The sequence below is a fragment of the Protopterus annectens genome, chromosome 11.part0, assembly GCF_019279795.1.
Source record: "Protopterus annectens isolate FY-2018-M chromosome 11.part0, PAN1.0, whole genome shotgun sequence".
NCBI lineage: Eukaryota > Metazoa > Chordata > Ceratodontiformes > Protopteridae > Protopterus > Protopterus annectens.
Genome location: NC_056745.1, coordinates 220,707,790 through 220,732,452, shown reverse-complemented (window position 1 = coordinate 220,732,452; position 24,663 = coordinate 220,707,790).

Sequence of the window (24,663 nt, the reverse complement as noted above, 5' to 3'; positions counted from 1 at the left end):
CAGAAAAAGAAAAGTGTTAGTTAATGCAATATCCATATTCATAGAAATTGTAATAATATCTCACTTAATCTACTGTTTTTATTCAAATACTATCACGACATTTCAATGCCTTTCTTCTGAGGAATATTAAAAGGTAAAAAAGCCAAAACTCATTAAAAGTTCAAAGATTATAATTGTGATCCTTAGAACATGAGGGAATTTAAATACAAATGGGGGTTGTAATAATTCTGAGATTTCTACTATTTTGAAGTACAGTGTTCTTGGAGTTAGTACATGTAAGCAGCAAGGTGCATTAAAAGAGCTGAAAAGTACAACAGAGTTTTGGAATATGCAGTGTTTTCCCAGTCTAGTTTAACCTTTGAAATGTCTGGACTCACACTCGCACTTCTTTCTTTCTAATATTTATGCTGGCAGAGTTGATTAATGTTCTATGTAAGCACATTTAAAGATGTTAACTACATATGCAAGGAGGGGTTTAATGGTACAGGAATGTATTTTGATTTAAAATGTAGGAAACAGTTTTTGTATGATCTTTGAGCAAAGTTGAACACTGGATAAAGATTAAGTCGATTTTGATACATGAACTGTTTTTTTTGCAATCTATCAAAGATTCGTATGCTGTCACACATGGCTTAATGAAAATACAGACCGACTAGAAAATGTTACTGTGAAAAAAATGAAGATGCATTTTGTAAGAAGGCAGTTGCTATATATATATATATATATATATATATATATATATATATGTGTGTGTGTGTGTGTGTGTGTATATGTGTTGCAAGTATGATGCACCAGCAAAGTAGCAGATGTAAAATAACTTCTTGAGGAAATTTCTTAAAAATAGAGAATATTAAAGTAAACAAAATAAGTAGGTACATCAGAATAACACATACCACAGCACTGCATAAGGAAAGTAAAATGATGCTACTTGTTTGGCTAAACTTTGCATCAGGCCTGTCATTTATTTTCTGCATATTTAGAGAGGAAATATTTGTTCATTATAATAGGATTGTGTATAAAATGAGAGCAAGACATTTTGACATCGTTATTTAAAATGAGTGCTGGTCAGAATATTAAAAGTTTTTTGCACTCTAAAATAAATTAAATATTGTATGTAATATTTCTTGTACTTTGACCATTTTTAGTCTTTTTTGACTAAAGGAGCCACGAGTAGCCATGATGGCGTAGTTACTGGTTTGGTATAAAAGTGTACATGATGGGGGTTGGTATAATGATTAGCTTGTTTGCCTGCCATACACAAAGTACAGGGTTTGAGTCTCACCTTTACAAGGGAAATTGGCTATGTTTAAAATCGCTCAATGGCAGCTAGTCTAATGTTTACATATGAACCTATAACATCCACAATGGCAGTTATTAAATTAGAACCTTCATATTTAAACCAACTACTTTCTATAAAATATGCCACAAATCTTTTGCAAATAATGAAACTATTTATGCAATGCAATTCAGTTTCTTACTTAACAGAGCAGGTATCTCAGTTTCAGAGTTAGCACTAGCTACATCTGGGTGGAATGGAGGGTTTACTACAGTTTTATACATATTTGGAATGAAAAAAAAAAACATTTCTTAGGATGTTGTACATATAAAAACCCTTACAAATTGGGATTTTTATACCTTTGAGTTAACACATCCATCAAGTCATCATTTGTACTTCCCTATGCTAAAACATTTATACAATGCTACTTTATTTTAACTAGAAATGCTCATTAAGAGTTCAGACACTGTGGCGATACTGAGCTTTTTCCATATTTACTATCAGATCTTCCTTGTTAGCTTCCATAAGACAGAAATGAGACATATATCTCAGGTCTCTTAAGGCTTTATGTACAAAAGTTGTATTGTCAAATCTGTGTTTGTTACTAGGATCTGGGATAAGGCACACTTAATACTGTCATTGCATGAAATTTGAAATATATTTAATATAGAAACTTAATGCGGATTAAATGTGCTTTTTTCAGCATACTTGCATTTGACTTATGCTTAAATTGGATATCATGATGTAACAGGAATTGGAAATTTAAAATTCTTGTAAATAGCAATGACTTTGAGAGGATCTTAAACAAATCAGTGCTTCCTGAAGGACAAATGAAAATTATTTAGCTAAAGCATCATTTTAAGTTAGTGCCAATTCTGCAGTACTTAAATTGTAGCTCTTGAATTTTACGTTTGAGTTCTGTGGCTTCTCTGTTTCCTTTCTCTCCCTTCTGTTATCCACAATCTTGAAGTCCTGAAGAAGCACTGTTGTATAAAAGCTTGCACTACATACTTTGGTTTTGATTTTAATAATGTTATCTCCAGATCTGGTTTTGCATTTTAAGTGGCTGTATTGTTCCAGACTTGGTTTACCTGCTTCTTTAGTATCTACTAATTAAAATAATCATCCGGCCTATTGAGATGGGAATTATGCTGGCTCTAAAAAATATCATCTTTAATGTTCAGTTGGTTATATTGTTGGAAGGCATTACTGGACTGGTTCTATTACTTACATTCATTGTATATGGCAGTAGACAAGCTATTTCTTTTTCTCAGGCTAATTTATATCTTTGTAACTTTATACGTCTCTTTTCCAGGACTGTCCTTCATACCTTTTGATGCCTTGAAAGATTATACTGTACTCATTTAAATTCACATGGAAACTTCTTGTGGTCATGATTTTTTTAGGTCAGTACTTTAACATCTTTATATAGAATCACTAATTTTAATTTCATTGTGTTTCACCAAAATAGAAAGCAACGCAATTTCTGCATGATAGAAAGCAGCATAAAGGACCTGCTATGGTTATACTGTCAAACAGTTATTGCTAAATCCCACTCACAATCTGTAACAACAGGCAAGTCACTTTATGAGACATGAGAAAAGCAGAACAATCTTTAAAAAAAGGCATCTTACATGACTGCCCACCATTCTAGTTTTAGAAAGAAAAATCTGAAGTTAGAACAAATATGAAATGGCTTGAAGTTAAACCAATTTTTATTTTGGTCAAAACAGAAGTATTATCCTATAAGCAGAAACTCCTCTGCAAGTAAAAACAAACAAACAAACATGAACACTAAAGTAAACGGTGTTGGTGGAAACGGAGACTAAGATACAAATTTGACAGGAAATGTGACTTCCTGTAGAAGAAGCAATTTGATGACTTATCGGGTTATGTAACAAAACTTCAGTCAGCCAACACTGGAAGAGTTATGGAAGAAGAAAGCATTATTAACCCAGCAAAACCTCATGAAAAAGCTACATTTTAAATAACTACAAAATCCTTCATGCTGAGTGTTAAACAAACTAGCACATATATTATGCCCTCTTATCTGAAGACTGAACAGTAAGAAATTAACATTTCTCTGTCCTACGAAAACAGAAACAATGATCATTATCTTGTATGAAAGAGGAAGTTTATGTGTTAGCTATTTTCCTTTGCTATTATGAGAAAAACTATACTGAACTTGCTTCTGCAATAAACAAGGCACTAGCAGATGTACTCCCTCAAGTTAAAATTTAGGAAGTCACACCTCCTCCAAACCATATAAAATACAAGTCTACCAAACCAAACAAAGAATTTTCATGCATTACATTTTGCATTACTAAAATCATCCTTTTTAAATTTTATCAGAAGAATCTCTAAGCTGTACTAGATAAAGTTGCTTGTGGAGGTACCACATGGCGTTAACAAATTCACACCCAGTCTCACTATTGAAGCACAATCGGAAGACATATCCATTTTATTTGTTGAGTGAAACAGGTTTCTCTGCACAAGCTAGAGGAGAAATTTAAAGAGTGCCAGTAGCCCACAGAAAAAAAGACGAACAACATAACGCCAAATGCTTCACCCTTAGCTGGTGCGATTTCTAATTGTGTGCCAGCAATGAGTCACTTCTTTTGGGACATTTCTCCCTTCTTCAAGTTGGTGCAACTGTGGAGTTGGTATACATAAATTCATGGGATGTGGGTGCTCACCCCCTGAAAAAAATAAGAGAAACGCAGTTTTTCGCCCTTTTGGTTTTTGGACATTTTTTTTCGATTTTTTGAAATGTTGATGTTTCATAGTAGAACCAGTCAAACATCTGGATATATGTCACAATATCTTCCTTCACATGCATTTAAAAATAGGTACTAAAAATAATTCTTATTTACAAGTACAAAGTCATATTCTTCAACATTTGAATACACAAAGACAACTGCTCGAGTAATTGCAAAACTTGTGTTGGTCCACTCTAAGATATTACATCATTGTTTCATTGTCTTTGTGTTACCAGCACAGCATTTCTTACTTATTTTTTTTTTCAATATCTGCTGATTTTGTTCAATAAAATAATAATTTAGGGTTGGTTCCCAATAAGTGTGATTCACTGAATGATTTCATTGAACAAACATCTCTGAAATTACCTAGTCTTTGAAAAACAAAGGTAGATGCAATTCAAACAAAATTTGTTTAGCATCTCTGAGATTGTCTTATAGAAAGTATATTTTGTTCCCTTTATATTTTTAATTTATTTACTCATTAACCAGATATACCCACTGGAAACAAGCCCCTTTTTAGAGGCATACCTTGAGCAGTTTCTGGTCAAATGGCTGGCTCAGTCCTACAGTAGGCAAATAGAGGTAAGAGAATCAAAGCCTAGACTACAGGATAAAGTGTGTTAGCAGCTTAAAGATTTAATCCTCTAAAAAAAGAGAGAATAAATTCTGCAACCACAACAGATAAAAGACATTTTTTTCTAGGCAAAACAGCCCTCTCACTGAAGTATGTTTTAATGACTGCAGAGTGGCATGTTACCCAAGATTAGTTTCTTTGCCCTTGTCCCAACTATTTGCCAAGACAGGCTCTGCCTCCCAAAACCCTGAAACGAATTAAGCAGGCAATTACAGAATGAATGAATTAATGAATGAATTCTCTAATGAATTATAATTTGAAGAACAGAATAGAACTTTTCTTTTCCAAAAGCAACTATGTTCTGTGCTGTTCCTAACCAAACATATTGTAATGCTTGGACTGCCATGATTATGTTTCACCAAATGTATTGTAATTCCTGGACTGCCATGACTACGTTTCACCAAATGTATTGTAATGCCTGGACTGCCATGACTACGTTTCACCAAATGTATTGTAATACCTGGACTGCCATGATTATGTTTCACCAAATGTATTGTAATTCCTGGACTGCCATGACTACGTTTCACCAAATGTATTGTAATGCCTGGACTGCCATGATTATGCTTCACCAAATGTATTGTAATGCTGGGACTGCCATGATTATGCTTCACCAAACGTATTGTAATGCCTGGACTGCCATGATTATGCTTCACCAAACGTATTGTAATGCCTGGACTGCCATGATTATGCTTCACCAAATGTATTGTAATGCCTGGACTGCCATGATTATGCTTCACCAAACATATTGTAATGCCTGGACTGCCATGATTATGCTTCACCAAACGTATTGTAATGCCTGGACTGCCATGATTATGCTTCACCAAACGTTTTGTAATGCCTGGACTGCCATGATTATGCTTCACCAAACATATTGTAATGCCTGGACTGCCATGATTATGCTTCACCAAACGTTTTGTAATGCCTGGACTGCCATGATTATGCTTCACCAAACATATTGTAATGCCGGGACTGCCATGATTATGCTTCACCAAATGTATTGTAATACCTGGACTGCCATGACTACGTTTCACCAAATGTATTGTAATGCCTGGACTGCCATGATTATGAATGCCTGGACTGCCATGATTATGCTTCACCAAATGTATTGTAATGCCTGGACTGCCATGATTATGCTTCACCAAACGTATTGTAATGCCTGGACTGCCATGATTATGCTTCACCAAACATATTGTAATGCCTGGACTGCCATGATTATGCTTCACCAAACGTTTTGTAATGCCTGGACTGCCATGATTATGCTTCACCAAACATATTGTAATGCTGGGACTGCCATGATTATGCTTCACCAAATGTATTGTAATACCTGGACTGCCATGACTACGTTTCACCAAATGTATTGTAATGCCTGGACTGCCATGACTACGTTTCACCAAATGTATTGCAATGCCTGGACTGTCATGATTATGCTTCAAAACTGGAAAAAATTTAAACTTAAGTGTTCCCTAGAGCATGACCTGTTAATAGTGCTCAACAAAAAATTGTAAAGGATACCCAATTGCTATTCTGATCTGGTCTCACATTAGGGACTAAAAGTTGACAGTGCTGGCCAGCAAATACAGTGGCAGAAGGTAAACCACCTTTTAACAGTGGTTAGAACTTCACTCCGCCACACTCTGCTGATACAGAGGAACATCTTTTTTCTGTCTGCCATGCCACTCAACTGCCCATGAGTTTTAAGAATGTCTTTAATTTTACCTCATATTTTTTTGCCCTCTTCCTCTTAAAATTGTTGATATTCTGATATATCACAAAGGACTGCAGTCAATAAATAATGCCAGACCTTAAAGTTAAATTCTTCCTATTGTTCTGAAAATTTATGTTGAAGCAAAATCTGTTGTTTGATTAACTTTTTAAGTGAATTTAAACACTATATAAAAATTTTCCCCTCATTATTTTTGGATTTATCCAGAAATCCTAAGCAAAACAGTTGAGATGTATCCTGCTGCATGTTTGACAATATTCACTTTACTGGCTTTCAAAGCTGAGAAAACACTTTGTGTTCCTACACTTTCTCTTTATTTCCTTTTTTTTCTGTAATTGATAGTACATGGAGTAGATAAAGCTCCATGCTCTACAAAGTACTATGATCGGGTGTTCAGGACATGGATGCCAATATTCACCTCTCAGGCTGCTCTTTCAAGGGGAATTTCTTAGTGCCCATGTCACAAACACACAATATTTTGCATTTAAAGGACCATAATAGCAATAAAAACATAGTGCAAGCAGTGTCAAGATTATACTTCAAATTCAAGAAAAACAATGTTACACATTTTTCCGACATAGACTAGTGGGACTAACTTGGTTAACAAAAAGATAAATAAAGAAAATAAAATAAATCTCAGGGAAGTTAAGCTCTGGTTTCACACTAGAGCTTAACGGCAATCACCGGTGGACTGCATCTGGTACATTTCACAGCTTTAGAAGCTGTTATGCACTTTGCTGTTTCAAAAAGAAGAAATGTAACAGCTTTTAAAGCCAGTCATTCAAAGGGGCACTTTGCTTTTGCTTGCTATCTGTTTGGCAACAATGAGTAAGTGTTTTATGGGGTTTTCAAACCTATAAAACACTTAACATTCTTAACACTTCTTTCTGTAGCTGGTAGTGTATGGAGCAGGTCAAACTCCACGCACTACAAATAATTCTGATCAGGTCTCTCCATTCGTAACTCGTGTGTTGTGTGTCTCAACATGAATGTTAAGATTCATGTCCTGAACTCTGTTTTTGAACATGGAACAAGCTGGTTACAACTGGACCTTCTGTAGTTTTTAAAAGTTTTTATTTATTTATTTTCTGCATAGTGTAAATACTTCCATAGTATTTTAACTATGAGTTAAATGTTTTTAATTTGTTCTACCCCAAAAATGGACAGATTGGGGCAAATGTACAAAACGATTATTGCTTTTAGCTGTAATTTCTCCTTCCCATAGTCCGCTTCTGTCCACATAAGATTAACATTTTATAATCATTCCTCTCCTTTGGGCTGCTTTTTCCATTGACTTGGAATGTAAATATTGTGAGTTGTTTTTTATTTTCAGACAATTTCTATGAAGTGTCAATAACTGTCTCCTATTTATGTTCTTTCGTCATCTTCTCAGCATGCTATAATGAGCTTTGTTTCAGCTACACACACTGACTAAATTAAATTGTTTTGTAATGGCAAATAATTTGTTAGATGTGGAACTCCTACCTATTTAATTCTTGTCATTCAAGCCTGAGCTAGTATCTTAACTGTGATGATATACATTACTGTTACATAGCTATAGAGCCTCTGTTCCAGAAACATTGTGACTTCTATGCAGCAGCGATATTGGATCCAATAAAGAATTGAATGCCACTAGTGGGAAGAAAAAAGGCAGGGCTAATAACACTTTACTGTGAGGGCTTTTCCATGGATAAAATTATGTAAATCAAAGAGTAATAACATGTAAAAATAAGTCTTAAAGGAAGTAGTGTGGAATATCATGTAACTACATATAGTATGCAGTGAGAGCATTTAACAGCATAGAAATGTTGCACAATGAAAGAAATGGATAAGCTTGGAAGAAGACTCAGATGTCAGAATCCACTTAATGCATCTCTTAAATCTTAATTCCTGAAGTCCACATATGCACTCTAAATTTGTGTAGAGAAAATATACTTTTGTATTTCTTTCCCCACCATTACTTGCTATGTTCAGTAGCTGTATGCTTAGCTGTAGCCAGTATACTGACTTTCCTTATTCGTATAACTATTCCCTACAGAGCAGTGTAACTTTCTGAAGGCTATGTCTGTATGTTTTTTCCAGAAAATAACTGCATACTGATTACTATGTCTAGAAACAATTGCTCTAGAACAGGGGTTTGCAACCTTCATTGTCAAAAGAGACATTTGGCCCCACCAAATAAAACTCGAGAGCCACAAAACCTATTTGACCCATAAAATGAAAATAATACAGTGTATAAAGTTTTACATATAGTTATTATACTAAATATAAAAGAACTCAGTTTATAACAGCAATATTTAATATTTGTCCCTATTTTTGTTTCTTTGTTGGGATTGCTCGATCACTCTGTGTGTGTGTGTGTGTGTGTGTGTGTGTGTGTGTGTGTGTGTGTGTGTGTGTGTGTGTGTGTGCGCGTGCACGTGTCATATCTACTGACCTATTACAACAAGAAATCTGGACAAAGCCAAAAATAATGGGGTACAAAGGCCCAAAAATAGGGACACTTTTTTAAATATTGCTGTTACAAACATAGAAAGTTGATGGAATAACAGATTTTGCATTAGCATGAATTTTCTGAAGGGTATGAACTCTGAAACTCAAATGTCTATTTTTTTTTCTGACTGCAGCCCTCAATGATTTGCCAGAAAACCACAATTTTATGAGAAACAGACCAAAAATATGAGGCAATAGTCAGGACATTCTGTGAAAAATCTGCACAGCTGAGAGGTAACTGTTTGTGTGTGTGTGTGCAAAATGCATGTTAACAGAAACCATGTTATTCTAGCAAGTTTATAAGAGCAATATTTAAAGTCTGTCCCTATTTTTGGTCCTTTGTTTCTCTTTATTTATGGCTCTGTCCAGATTTCTTGTGGTAAGACATGAGAGGTATAAGAGGTATGGAAACCTTTCAGGAGATGCTGCTGCTGTCAGAGGATCACTCGATCACTCTCAGTGTGTGCGTGTGGAATGCATGGCAACAGAAATCGTGTTATTCTAGCAAGTTTATGAGTAATATTTAAAGTCCATCGCTCGATCACTCTCAGTGTGTGTGTGTGTGTGTGTGTGTGTGTGTGTGTGTGTGTGTGTGTGTGTGGGTGTGTGTTTGTGTGGTGTGTGTGTGTGTGTGTGTGTGTGTGTTGTGTGGTAGAGTGGCAATTATTTTTCAAAGCTACAGGGAGCCACTGCAGAGGGGTGAAAGAGCCGCATGCAGCTCCAGAGCTGCAGGTTGTAGACCTCTGCTCTATACACTGGTGATGGATTGTAGTAAAGTAATTACAGTTTGTTTGCAAACAATAGCTCTAGACACTAGGGATGGAATTTTTTATGATAACAGGTACATCACAAGCAGAAATTATGATAAAGCCTTTAACCATTTCACAGTTGAGTGCCTGCAACCTGGTGAAACTAGAACTGATAAGTCCACCTTTTTCGACCCCAAACCATCCACTAACTATCAAGACTGCTCTCAATCACCCGACTGTCCCATTCATCCCTCCCAGTGGTGAGACCCTGCTAGCCTATTCCTTTCACTGGAAAGTGAGAGTTGGCTGCCAAGACTGATGCTCTAATATCTAATTCACTGTGAGAGTTTGGGATTTTTAGGTTTATTTTTAAAGTCCTCATTAGCAGCTTCCACAATACCTTCCATATGTAGCACATGTGTGCTTCTTTACATGCTTGGGTCCTGTTCTGTGGCACATCATGCAACAGAAGTATGGTTCTCTGTGTCCTCCTCCATGTACCAACCCAGGGCTTTTCATTCCTCTCTTCCTGAGGTGGGTATGCCAATGACTGCCACTTCTTTCAACCGCACCCAGTGATTTGAACCATTAGTCAAATACAGGTTGTTGGTGCAGCTGTATAGGTTTTATCCCTCTTAGTTAGTCCAACTTGCATGATACGTCCACCTCTGATAAATTCCATGACTGATGGCCGTTCTCCTTCAGTTCACCAAAGCAAAGTTCATAGACTTGTGGGTGCCACAGTGACAGTTAAGCCTTGATGGAGGTCCAAATCTCCCATTTCCCTAGAGTGCTGTTTTTCACTAAGACAAGAATGTTACTATGCTAACTCATCAGTCCAAAATGGTAAGACTACATCAAGCCTGACTTGTAACATTAGACTCTATTTGCCCAGCCAGTCTGCCCTTTAAACATTGCACCAGTTCTCATTTTTACCATTCTCCCATTCTCCTTACCTTTTTTTCCACCTGCCCCACAACCTCTTCAATGCCTCTGTGGGTTTCCTCTCCACCAGCGGTTCCAGTAGTCCATTTTGTGGGTTTGCACCCACATCTTTGAAGAAATGCTTTCAGAGCTCTAAGGGGTAGTAAAGCCCCTACACTATATTGCTTCCTGCCTCATATTCCTCTACTGGCCATCTAAATTCACTAAAGCAATTTAGAAAACAGAGTACAATAAACAGCCAGTTTGTTGAAAGAGACAGGAGAACTGATTAACTGGCATATTTATTTAACACATAATTAAGGTTATTGGCTTCTTTTTCCTCCTGGATAACATGATAGCTCAGAGGTTAAAGCCTTTACTTCACAGCGCCACTATCTTGAAATCAAACTTGACCTCTGGTGGCTGTGTGGAGTTTAAATGTTCCTCCTATGGCTTCATAGGAATTCTCCTAGTACTTGGTTCTTAACAACATGATAAACATACTGGCTGTTTGACCTTTCAAAAAAGCACGTTTATAGATGTACATGTATATATATATATATATATATATGTGTGTGTGTGTGTGTGTGTACATATATATATATATATATATATATGGCCTCATGGATCAGTTCATGATTTAACAGGTTGACCAGTTGCAAACTGAAGCGTAATAAAATTAAAATTCTTTATTACTAATCCAAAAATGGTGTTTTTGTGAAATACTCCAAGAGGTTTCTGTTGGAGAGTTGGAGACAGCTTTGGGTATTTCTTTTGCAAAAGTCTCATATGTGTCTGTCCAGGAATGAAAATATGTAAGCGTACATGGTTTCAAGTTATGTGGTGGTATTAGTAAAAAATACATTCTAGATTTAAAGAAAGCTCTAAAATGCACCTCAGATCATCTGAAACCTCCTTACCTTGGGGAATCAATGGCACCTAGCCCGCTCACATTTTACATAAATTCTTTCCTCCAGCACAGTTCACAGATCTTCAGCCAAAATGTTTAAACTATTCAACAAATATGTTGTCCTTATATGAAAGGACTACACAAACTTAAAATGTGCAAAACTGAATTGATTGCAATTTGAGTCTAATTATTAATTATTATTATTATTATTATTATTACATTCTTGTCAGACTTTCAAGCATCCCAGGCTGTCTAGTCATCCGGCTTTGAAAAGAGGAGGAATATGGTTTTAATTATTTTTACTACAGTTGTGCTGGTTTCTGTGCAGCTCATAGTGTGTGCTATGCAAAAAATGGAATCACACTCAGCGTCTAAAGAGAATGCTGAAATACAATGCTCTGACTTAGTGCCCCACTGTGTTTGACATTCTAAAATGCTGAAATCTAAAGAGATACACAGTAGTAACGACAGCTCAGGACTGAAAAACATACATTCTCACTGAACTCATATCCACTGCAGGAATAAGGCCCTAATAATCTTGAGCTAAGGCTACCTGTTTAAGCATGGGCAAGATATACAGGGCTCAGCAGTATCCCTAGTTTTTAAGGCAATGAATTACAGATAATATTTTTGTCAAACGATACTGTTTGGTACTCTACCATTTGCATGAAGTCTCTGGTCTCTTGTGATATTATTACTGTAAAAAAGGCATTTCCCTAAATTGGACATCATGGGACATACGACTGCTCTCAAAAGTGACATTCTGTTCCCTCATACTGCCATGTAATACCTACAGCACACAGTGTGGTTGCTGGCATGCAACTATCGGCAAGGATGCAAAGCTGCTTGTAGTGGGAATGCAAAAACATTTCTGCTGAAAACAAGACAGGCTAATACTAAATTACTACTGCCTTCCTTCTGACATTGTAGGTTTCATAATTATCAAAATTTCATGCAGTAGTCAATGTTCTGTTTTCCATGCCATTACATGAAGTAGTTCTGTGGTGGTATAGCGGTAGCGTTGTTGCCTCACAGCAAGAGGTTCTCCTGTTCAATTCTCGGCTGGAGTGCCTTCTGTGTGGAGTCTGCATGTCCTCCCCGTGGTCAAGTGGCCTCCAAAAGACATGCGTGAATGGGCGTCGGCCTGGCAACTCGGCACCATAAAAATCTACTGCCAATCATTAGCAGACCAGAGTTCTGCTGTGACGACCCCTAACCGGGAAAAGCCAAAAAGACAAACAAAAACATGAAGTAGTTCTGGGGTTAACATTTTGGAAAGTTTAAGATGCAACTTAAAACTAGTATCACACACTTAATGCACATAAATGATTTTCTCAATGAAAGCACAGTCACATCATCCTGTGAGTGGTGTGTGTCAGCACATTAATAAAACACAAAGGTTTCAGAGCACAGGAAGCATATGAGAAACTGAGCGGATCACTGGTTTGAGACAGCAAATGCAGCAGAAAGAAAGTTTGGGGAATTAAAAAGATACTCCTTCCAACAGTCAGATGAAATACAAAACATCCATCACAAGTTAGGTGACAAGTATAATCCACCTCCACAAAGATGTCTACTAGGAATTTAAGAGGTTAGAGCAAGTTTTACTCAGGGGATCAGGTTTACTTTGTTTCATATTAGTAACACGGGAAGGTCTGGTGCTGTGTTGGGAGGATGTAGGACAAATCTAACAGAACCTTGTAAAGGAGTAACATATGTTCTCAAAGACTAAAAAAAGAAATCATATTACTTACAAGCTGGGCTGCTTTGAGGTCTGACTTATCCCACTATTTCTATCTCACAGTAATGAGCGAATTCAGAAAAAAAATCAGGTAGTTAATAAGGACAGCACGTATTTGTATTTTCAGAATATTATGTAGTCTCATTGGAGTATCACAAATGTGTGTACAGATGCATGTAGATGTGAAAGGAAGAAAATCTTTACCCCATCAGGTCCATCAGACTGTAGCAGCTGCCTGTGTGCAACTGCTTCTATCTTTTTTCCTACTTGTCTCAGGTGTATTAGCATCTACACTGCACCACCCATCAAGAAATGTATTTCAGGAATCCATCATGTTCTTTGTGAAGAAATATTTTCTGATGTTATATTAATTGCTTTCCTAGTGCATTACAAACCAGCTGTAACATCATGCGTATAACAACATTTTAGTTTTACTGTATAAACCTGTCATGTGATAGCTGGCCTAATGCCTTTCATTCCTAGCTACACTGCTGGTGACCAGCATTTAATCACATGCTGTCATCTGCAGAAATGGCCAGGAAGGGTGGAACAGTGTGAATGAATACTTCTTAAATATGGGTGGAGGTTGTGAGTTGTTTCAGCTGTAGTGTTAACTGTAAGAAAAGACCTGGGCTATAGTTGGCTGTGAGTGCTGTCCACTGTAATAGTGATTGTAGAAGCTGAACTGAGGTACAACAGCTACTAAGTTTGTAAATGCTGTGTTTGTGTGTGTGAGGGTGTGTGGATGCATGTGCATACATGTGTGAGTGCAACAATTAACAGAGTATCATGAGAGTTTGCTTAAATATAGAACTGTGCATAAGCTACAATTCTGTATTTCAGTGCTAATGCCACATGGGCAGGTTTACCTAGACCCCCACCATTTCTAACAAAGGGAATGATGACTTCCTAAACCTCTTTCTCTCCCTACTCTTACAGGTCTGCATCATGAGAAAATCATTGCAAGACTGCAAAGAGGAAACAGAGAGACAGCAGCAGAATAGATTTGCTGAAATGGGGGACAGAGGTTAATGCCTACAGCAAAAAAAAAAAAAAAAGACAAAAGAATTGTCTCCTAATAATGTGATGCATTGTATCATATCCTCCTTTTCCCATTTCTCTTCAGGAGTATAGATCTGAAGGACTTGACTGCATGACTAAACTGCACGTCACATATGTGAACATCAGAAGCACATGTACAATATAGGGAAACAGTATGAAAGCTCAACATGTAGCACACTCAGCTCGGATGTTTAAAGATATGAAGGTTGTGTGTTCTATTCCTACAACGGGTACCCAAATTGATTTTGTGCAGCAATGACATTGTAGAGCAACAACAGAACAACGCTCTACTCTTGAGGTTCTGGCCTTCAGATAAGATTTTTAAACCTTGTCACATCCAAGTAGGTGGCAGCTCAACTAGATGCCAGAGATTTTAAGGTATTTACTGAAATCAACAGCAGGGTTAGTTTTATTTTAAAACAATAATTTCAATAAAATTATAAAAAAAAAATGGAAATTTTAAACACACAACTGTTTCAATTACGCCCTTTTATTTTATTTCATTTTTTTTTCTCTTCAAACAAAACCAACTATTTTACATTTTATACCATTTTGACTATATAATAATTCCCCATATCTAACTGATTGCAATTCCCAATGGCAGCTTGTCAAATTTACACCCAATTTTTATCTGACCTCCATTAATATTCTTCTCATAACAGCAAAAACAAATCGCTTATTTGTTTCTAATGCCTTATTGCCATATAGCTTTTTTTAATGCCTTAATCATTTTAATTTATACATCCTATCCATCTCTTCTCTGTCATTTTACAGTAAACAAGAACATGGATCAGGCTTTTTTCTAACAGGCATATAACTCTGTTCTTTTTTCTGACTGTAGTTGACAACTCCTTTTGCTGTTTTTTTTTTCATGGTAATCTCCAAGGGAGAGAAAAAGAAAAGAAAGAAAGAAACAAGCTTCTTCTTATGTAATTAATTTAATTCCTTCTATTCTTTTAAGATGCAGCCCTTTTTTATCTTCATAACATACATCATACTGTTCACTCATAACCTTCATATACCAAATTATTTTATTTTCTAATCTTGCTTATATTCATTCACAATCTTAGCCAAGGAAAGCGTCATGCAGAGCTGCATCCTTCTGCCCTCATTCCTCTTTATCCCCATCTACTCATTCTAATAATTCTTCTTTCAATACCGATATCATTCTATCTGTGACACCAATTCTTTGGTTTCTTCCTTAATTTTCTAGATAATGTATAGACAGTAAAGGACAGCAAACCCTCTTAATGGGAGCTCAGTCTATTGCCTCCAGAACAACTACAGTATACCTAATGTTTCAGATTCCTTATTCAGCAGTAACTCATATATAATCATCTAAATTTCTTTGCAGTGTAAAACTGTATTCATTACGTAAACCATTTAAAAATGCATTCTTCATTTCTTAGGTCATATCTTCCATTCTTATTCCTAGTAAGTTTTTCCTGAAAATAGTTTCTGTGCACGTTATTCTCCTAAACAATTAAATCTCCTTGATATTCAGTGAGAAATCTACTTTACTCAACTGCATATTGACTAATTCTGTCAAAATTTGTATAAACATTTCTACTAGAGTCAAAATAAAACTATCATTAAAAACTGAAGAAATAATAATTCCTGAAGCAGAGTCCTATCTCTGATTTTCTATCAGCAAGTTTATTTTCCTAATATCTGCATTCACAATTAATCTAGACAGTAGAAAAGGTCACACCTTAACCTTGTGTGATTCCACTCGTTCTGCTGTCTTCCTTCCCCAACGATATCATTTACTAATGGAATGTTGTGTCTTTCGGCTTTTCCCGGTTAGGGGTCGCCACAGTGGAACTCCGGTCCACTAATGATTGGCAGTAGATTTTTACATGCCGAGTTGCCAGCCCTGACGGACAACTTTCAACGAAGGTACGCCCATTCACGCATGTCTCCACACAGAAGATGCTTTAGCTGAGAATGGAACAGGACAACGTCTTACTGTGAGGTGACAACGCTACCGCAGCACCACCACTGCATCACTTACTGATGGAATAATCCTACCAATGTTTATACACAGATTTTCATTAATGTCTACATTTTCTCCAGAACCACATCTTCTAAAAATTTCATGTTGTTGTTCATAAGATATACTATCACTTACTTATGTACGAGCTATTTCATGAATCACTCCTAGCAGGTCAGTGGACTATAGGTCAATGGGAATATGCGGTTTAGATACGTGTGCCCTTTATTAGGTAAATATACATAGCTACTTAGTAAGGTTAATTTATTTATTATTTATTTTATTTTACATTTGTTAACTGGGATGGTCCGACTGGATACATGTCCTTTTTCAGCGGAGGCCCGGGGAGAAAAGCTCCAACAGAGTTACATTGATAATTAGGTACAGTAAATGAGCTGAAAGAACTTAACAAAAACATAGGCTATTTACATACAAGTACAAGACTGCCATTACTATTTCTGAGATTACTACAAATGTAACATTAATAACATATTAGCAAGGACGGTAGGCAGTATAATGACATAGAGTTAGACAGGATACATATTTCTTTATCACAGTATACAAAGTACTTATCATCTTAGCTAGTTGTTTATGTTTTAGTTAATGGCACAGAGCTAGTCTGGGTTTGAGCAAGGACATAGCCAGTGTGACTTGAAGTGGAGTTTTAGACTATTTTTGAATTGACTTAGAGAAGTTGCAAGCGTGATGTTATTTGGGAGAGAGTTCCATATTTTACCAGTGGTGTTGGCAAATAGCGCGCCACCACCTAGGTTGAGAGATTTAGTTGTTTTGACAAGGAGTCTGTTTGCTGAGCGAAGGCAGCTTAGATTGGAGTAGGGAGTCATTACGTATTTTAGTGCTGGGGTATTCTCAGGTTGTTTAAGGATTTTGAAGGCCTCTATGAGTTGGGACTGGTGAAGAAGGTGTGGGAATTCTATCCATCCAAGCTTTTTCAGGTTAGTACAGTGGTGTGTTCTGTAGGGTAGGCCTGTAACAAACCTGGCAATGTGATTATAGCAGGATGAGAGCTTGGCCAGATCAGATTTGTTAAGGTGAGTGAGGACAGGAGAGGCATATAGTAGGGTAGAGAGAAGGTGTGAACGGGCTGTGGCTGCCCTGGCATTCGGGGTAAGGAAGGCTTTAATTCTATATAGGGTCCCAAGTTTCTTGTTGACTGACTTAATGGCTTGGTTGATATGTATATCAAATCTGAGTTTATTGTCAATGTTTACTCCTAATAGCTTTGTATAGGTGTCTGGGGAGATGATGGTCCCATTATTGGATTTTATAGTGAAGTTTTCAGTCGGAGATCTATTGGTTGGGTAGAAGAGAAGTAACTTGGTTTTGTTTGGATTTAAGATCAGGAGATGGTTGGCAAGCCAGTTTTCGACTTTGGTGAAGCTATGTTGGGTGGTAGTTAGTAGATTTGCAAGAGAGGCATTGGAACATATTATAGTAGAGTCATCTGCATATTGAATGCAGGTGGCTTCAGGGATGACTGTTTGGATGTCGTTTATGAAGACTGAAAAGAGGAGAGGTCCTAATATGGAACCTTGAGGAACTCCTATGGTATTTGGTAGTAGGCAGGAGAGCTTGTTTTGCCACATTACTGCTTGTTGTCTCCCAGTGAGGTAAGCTTGAAACCAGTCAAGGGCTGGAGTATCTAGATACAGGGTTTTTAAAGTATATAGAAGTAACTGATGGTTTACCATATCGAAGGCTTTCGATAGGTCCAGGAAGAGAGCGTACACAATACTTTGTACTTAATAATAAGGTACACAATACTTTGTACTTAATAATAAGGTACACAATACTTTGTACTTAATAATAAGGTACACAATACTTTGTACTTAATAATAAGGTACACAATACTTTGTACTTAATAATAAGGTACACAATACTTTGTACTTAATAATAAGGTACACAATACTTTGTACTTAATAATAAGGTACACAGTACTTTGTACTTAATAATAAGGTACACAATAATTTGTACTTAATAATAAGGTACACAATACTTTGTACTTAATAATAAGGTACACAATACTTTGTACTTAATAATAAGGTACACAATACTTTGTACTTAATAATAAGGTACACAGTACTTTGTACTTAATAATAAGGTACACAATACTTTGTACTTAATAATAAGGTACACAATACTTTGTACTTAATAATAAGGTACACAATACTTTGTACTTAATAATAAGGTACACAATACTTTGCTAAGTTATCTTTCCCTTCTGTGTTGTGTAGATCTATCATGTTACATAGTCCTTTCCTTGTCATGAATATAAGAGTGACTAATGCACTGTGGTGCACTATGCACTTTTTTGGGCCATTCAACAATGTCTTGTGTATGGTGCCGTGGAGTACCATGATCCATTTTGAAGAATCTCAGTAGTTCACAAAGGTGCACTAAACATAAGAGAACATTACTACAAGGTCTTTCCATAATTTTTCCAGACTATCCATTGAAACCTCTGTTTCTACATTTTCTATTCTTATCTTATATAGAACCTGTATGTTCTTTATGTTCCCCTTCAAAGATACCATACAAGGCCCTATTTTCAGAAAACAACCGTCTCTTTTTCTCATTCTGTTAACCCATTTAAATGATCAATGTAAAAGACATGATCAATATGCATTTCTGTTGCACCTCTTTATGAGTCTCTTCTATTCATGCTCTTTTAAATCTAGTTTATTTACTCAGAACTCCTTAATGTCTGCATCTACTTTTATTTTTTAAATGACAATTAAAGGCTCACATTCATATCTTAATTCTTTGCTTTTATTTGAAAATAAGGTACACAATCAAAAAATAAATATCCCTTTTTGGATGAAAGGAGCAAGAATACAGGGAGGCTTCATCACTCAGGGTCTGGGAGGCTATTCCTCCTCACCTTTGCTTCACCCCTAGGCATGGAGGCTGCACCCTTAAAACCCTGTTTCACCCCTAGACATGGAGGCTGCACCCTTATAACCTGGTTTCACCCCCTAGACATGGAGGCTGCACCCTTATAACCCTGCTTCATCCCCTAGACAGTGAGGCTGCACCCTTATAACCCTGCTTCACCCCCTAGACATGGAGGCTGCACCCTTATAACCCTGCTTCACCCCTAGACATGGAGGCTGCACCTTTATAACCCTGCTTCACCCCCTAGACATGGAGGCTGCACCCTTATAATCCTGCTTCACCCACTAGACATGGAGGCTGCACCTGTATAACCCTGCTGTTTACATACGCTAACTCTGACAGTTTTCTCCTTCACTGAAGAAGGAATATTCTGAGATCCTGTCATCCTCAAATTAGTATAAATGTCCCCCAGTCACACTTAAATTTTCATTGCTCCAAGGGTTTTCATTACTGCCCTTGGACATTCAACAGGCATTGTGCTTATTAAGAAAGACAGTGTGGATACCTGAAGTACTCTAAAAGTCATATAGCACAGGCTTTTTTAACTTATTTGATAACCATGTAAGAGATGTACAAAACAAAAATAACACTTTTCAGTGGTGACACGGGCACAGCTGTAGTTAAGTGACTTGTTCAGTCATATAGTTGTTATGTGGAGATTGTGTGATTAGCTCTTGCCAACAGTAAATAATTAATTTGTTGCCATGAGCCACTAAGCTATGGTGCCCACAACAATATTTACATGACAATGGCAGGAAAGGGTCTATATCATATGAGCGCATCTCACAAATTCCGAACGCTCATAATATCAAATGCACCGGACCTCTAAATGCTTTTTCTGAGAACCCAGTACAGTGGAGAATGGGATATTTGCCCTTTCCTCACTGTAGTGCGATCTCAGAGTTGGAATATATATTTAGCGGGGGGGGGGTGTGGGGACACAGCCCCCCACAATAGGAAGTTCGAGGTCCGGTACGTTCGATATTATGAGCGTTCGCAATTTGTTCGATTTGCTCATATGATACAGACCTGGCAGAGAATAGCTCATTATTGGTACTGCTGGGATGTTTGAGAAGTGTGAATACACACAATAATAAGTCATTGCATTTGCTACCAAAATGCAAAAGGATGTGACAAGTATACAAATCAAATATCCCAATAAAAAGTGCACCAGGTAATCTGGGGGTCATTCATCTTTGTAACAAGAGAACATAAAGCACTATCGAATCAGAGCCTGAGAAATCTCGGTTGAAAATTTCTTCCAAATAGGAGCAGAAATAAAAGTGGAGTGATGCAGAGCTGTAAGACATGGACCAAGATATCTTAACTGTACTTCATTATTATACCTAAACATACAGCCATACCCAGTATGCCCTGGAAAACTCTTTGATCTGGTTATGCTATACAGGAAATTAAATTACTGCTCTGCAGTACTGAATAAAAGAACATGTACTACCATTTTAACAGAACTGTAGACGTGCTTGGGAATGTAGGCTGCAGACTTAGCATAAAACATAAACATGAGTAAAACCTTAAGAAGCTTTACCTATTGGCCACTCTGATGGCATAGAGGGGATAAAGCCTTAACTACATCTCATGGAGCTGACATGAGTTTGCTAAGAGGTTGCCATGACTGATGGAGTGCCAGGGGATGGATGAATGTGCCCATCTGAGGGTTAGCAGTTACATGGGCACTCCTTATAGTGATTTTGGGTGGGGGTTGGGGATGTCACATTGTGGGGGTGTTGCTGAAAGTGGGGAAAGGGTGGTGGGTCTGATTGAGGTGCTGTGGAGGGGTGGGCAATATGGCAGATGTCCACATTATGCACCCACCCCTGAATGTAACCACAAAGGCTGCAGTGGAGAGGGGAGTAATGGTGTTGGCCTAAAGCAAAAAAAAAAAAAAAAAAAAAAAAAGGCCAATATTGGTTGCCAAGACCTGCTGGATGCCATTTGGTTTTGTGATTGGCCTCAGCTTAAAAAAAAAAATCAGTTAGACCAGGGGGTGCGGAAAAGCTGTCAGCCTTGCATGGAGTTAGAGCACTGAGTAGGAAGTCTGTGGGGTGATGCACAGCAGCAAAAAAGTGCTTTAAAAAAGACTCCACTTCTTACAAAACATGTAGCTCTGTAAATGTTTATTGCACTCATGTGCATTGTATTTCTAAGGTCAAAGAATGAAATTCATCTGACTTGAACATATTGATTTCAGCTGCTGATCTCATGTTTATGTTTTCCAAAACAAAAACATATAATCTATTCAGCGTTTACATCCCTTCTCACCATAACTACTTGTGTATTCAGTTCTCTTCTAAACCATGATAATCTATCATCCTTCAAAATACCCCAGGTTTCCAACAGTTAAGCCTTAAATATTTCAGAACATTTAATACAGCAGTACCTGACAGACTATCAACTTCAGCAAATGGAATACAATTACTAAGCCCTTTCCCTCATGGGGAACCTCATCATAATTTGTGTTTATTTATAACTAAACTTCTTACACTCAACATCAAAACTGTCTGCTGTTAATGCATGCATCTCAGGAACTTCATTACATGAAGAATTAGTCTTCAGTTTTCTTTTAAAGTAGCTAAGTACTCATCATAAAAAGGATTAGTGCTTAGTTTTCTTTTAAAGCTGCATATTACCAAACATTTCTTTCCAGAGGTGCAGCAATAATATGCCAAGGCATAATGGTAATTTATCATAGCCATGGTAAAAATAAACAAGTTGCTTACTTCTTATATAACAATGCAGTTGTTACAGTAAAATGTAAACATTGGCCATTTCATAGCAAGAAACTCTGGAGAGTTATAAAAATTGAATGTTACCACGTATAGATAAAACTTGAATGCTATGTCCAACAGTTACCATCTACACAGTACATTGTTTTAAAGTGATAGAACACCTCTGTCAACACAAACATTACTAACCTATACTGTAGCAATATGCAAAATAAAGAGTAATAAATGTGTGTCAGCAGCCTCAAGGATGAAGTTTATGGGACTGACTCAGATAGATTATTATTATTACAATGGTTTGCTACAAGCATTGCCCTAAATCCAGATTTATAGCTATTTAACTTAATGCAGAAATCTAATTTCTCCTTGTATGCTGTCAGTTTTTTTATATACTGTTCGACAGGGAATCCATCATACTGTTGCCTTTATATTTACCCAGACTTTCCATCTGTTATATAGCTACAGCAAATTTAGTCATTCCTTTATATTGCATTTGTATCTGTCCTAACATTTTTCTAGGGCTCATCTATGTACAGCTTTGAAGACTGAAGTTGGCCTTGTGTTCTCCCTTCCTTTGAACTTTGCCAAGAGCTGAACTTAATGTCTTGTCTCCTGGTTACAAAAAGTATCAATGAAATCCCAAATCCTTCTTACCAGTTAGCACACAGTTACAACAGTGCTTTGAATGGAAAGACTATTCTATGATCATTTCTGTATTCATAATACACTGCTAGCATCTTTTATTTCAGACTTCATCACAGCTACTTGTTACTTAAATTCACTTGCACGTTTTATGCGTGTGCCTTTGCAGCCACATTACCTGTACATAGTCATATGCTATACATACTTTGTAAATCCTGTAACCTTTGCTCATAAAGGACAAATGACTTCTGTATGTCCCCCTGTAACCTCTATGTACCTAACTGAACTGTTCAGTTTCTCACTTTTTGTGGTAATTTCAGCTCCTGAGAGCCAGGACAGTGACAAAAATGGCACTTTTTAGATCAGTCCATGGCCATAGTCAACAATAAACAAAAATCCCTGGTCTTGAAGGCATGTTAAATCATCCCTAAAGTTTTACTGGATTTGATTTACTCCTCTCTACACAATCAGGTAACAAATTTACAGTAGCATCACAGAGTACTTTTTCTCAATAGTTTTATATGGAAATCCTCTCCTTATTAGTTACATGTTATTTACTGACCGAGGCAGATCACTGATTCTGCTGGACCACTGTCAGGCTCAGCCTGGGATAAAATAATATAAAGACTAGCAAAAAATCATGTAGGTTGTACATTGCAACATAGTAGCAGACTACATTTAAGTATAGAAGAGCTTCATTAAAAAACATCCTGACAGAGCAGATTCAAGAGGATTAAATACAATAAATGTGGAGGGGGGAGAAAGGGTGGATGGAAGTGAACAGGTAGGTAAAAGAAGAGGATGACTGAGAAGTCATATTAAAAGAGCAGAAGGACAGTGTTAGGTGGGTGCAGGAGGGGAAGGATTAAGTGACAGCATTAGGTTGGAATATGCACATGTACCTTGTTTTATGTTGGAAGCATGCACATGTAGCTCGTTTTATGTTGGAAGCATGCACATGCACTTTGTTTTATGTTGGAAGCATGCACATGTACCTTGTTTTTGTTGGAGGCATGCACATGTAGCTTGTCTTATGTTGGAAGCATGTACATGTAGCTTGATTTATGTTGGAAGCGTGCACATGTAACTTGTTTTATGTTGGAAGCATGCACAGGTAGCTTGTTTTATGTTGGAGGCATGCACATGTAGCTCGTTTTATGTTGGAAGCATGCACATGTAGCTCGTTTTATGTTGGAGGCATGCACATGTACCTTGTTTTATGTTGGAGGCATGCACATGTACCTTGTTTTATGTTGGAAGCATGCATGCACATGTACCGTGTTTTATGTTGGAAGCATGCAGATGTACCTTGTTTTATGTTGGACGCATGCACATGTACCTTGTTTCATGTTGGAGGCATGAATGCACATGAAGCTTGTTTTAGGTTGGAGGCATGCATGCTTGTTTGTACAGAAAGGCTTTTAGTTTAGAGTGAAGTTATTAATGTGCAAAATGTCTGCTATATTATGTATTTTCAAGCCTCAAATGAAAACATGCCTCAGCCCATTTGGATAACTCAATCAATTAAACATAAACAAACAAAAAATAATAAATGGGTCAGACCATTCATTTATATCCCACGTGAATACCCTTGCAGTTTTTTGACTGAAGTCCTAAACAGTTTTACTTGGCCCGTAATGATAATTCACAATACAGTTATAAAGCTTCTTGTTAAGAGCTGCTGTGGTGACAGCAATTGTCATTTTGAAATCATCATATTTCCCTGAAAGAAAGCTACAAGCAAGCATGATTGAAATGCAAATAAATGTCAAACAAAATTAAATGGCCAAAGTTTAGAAACATCTACCCCTCCATAGGAGGCTTTGTTTCAGACCCCAGCTTCTAAATATATCACATCCAATGTCACTATACCTTGGAGAAGGGGCAAAAGAATGACCTTTATTTACAGTTTTTGGGTTTACATTTTCAGTCCTTGAAATTATGCTGCCAATATAATTTCAAATTCATTCTGTTTTCTTGTATAGGTTCATAGGTATATACTAAGCTAATGACCACCAGGGCCTTTATAAGCCTAACTGTGCAATCCAACCTAATTGTGTCTCTATGTATCATGGGTGTTTATTAGGAGGGGATATGTTT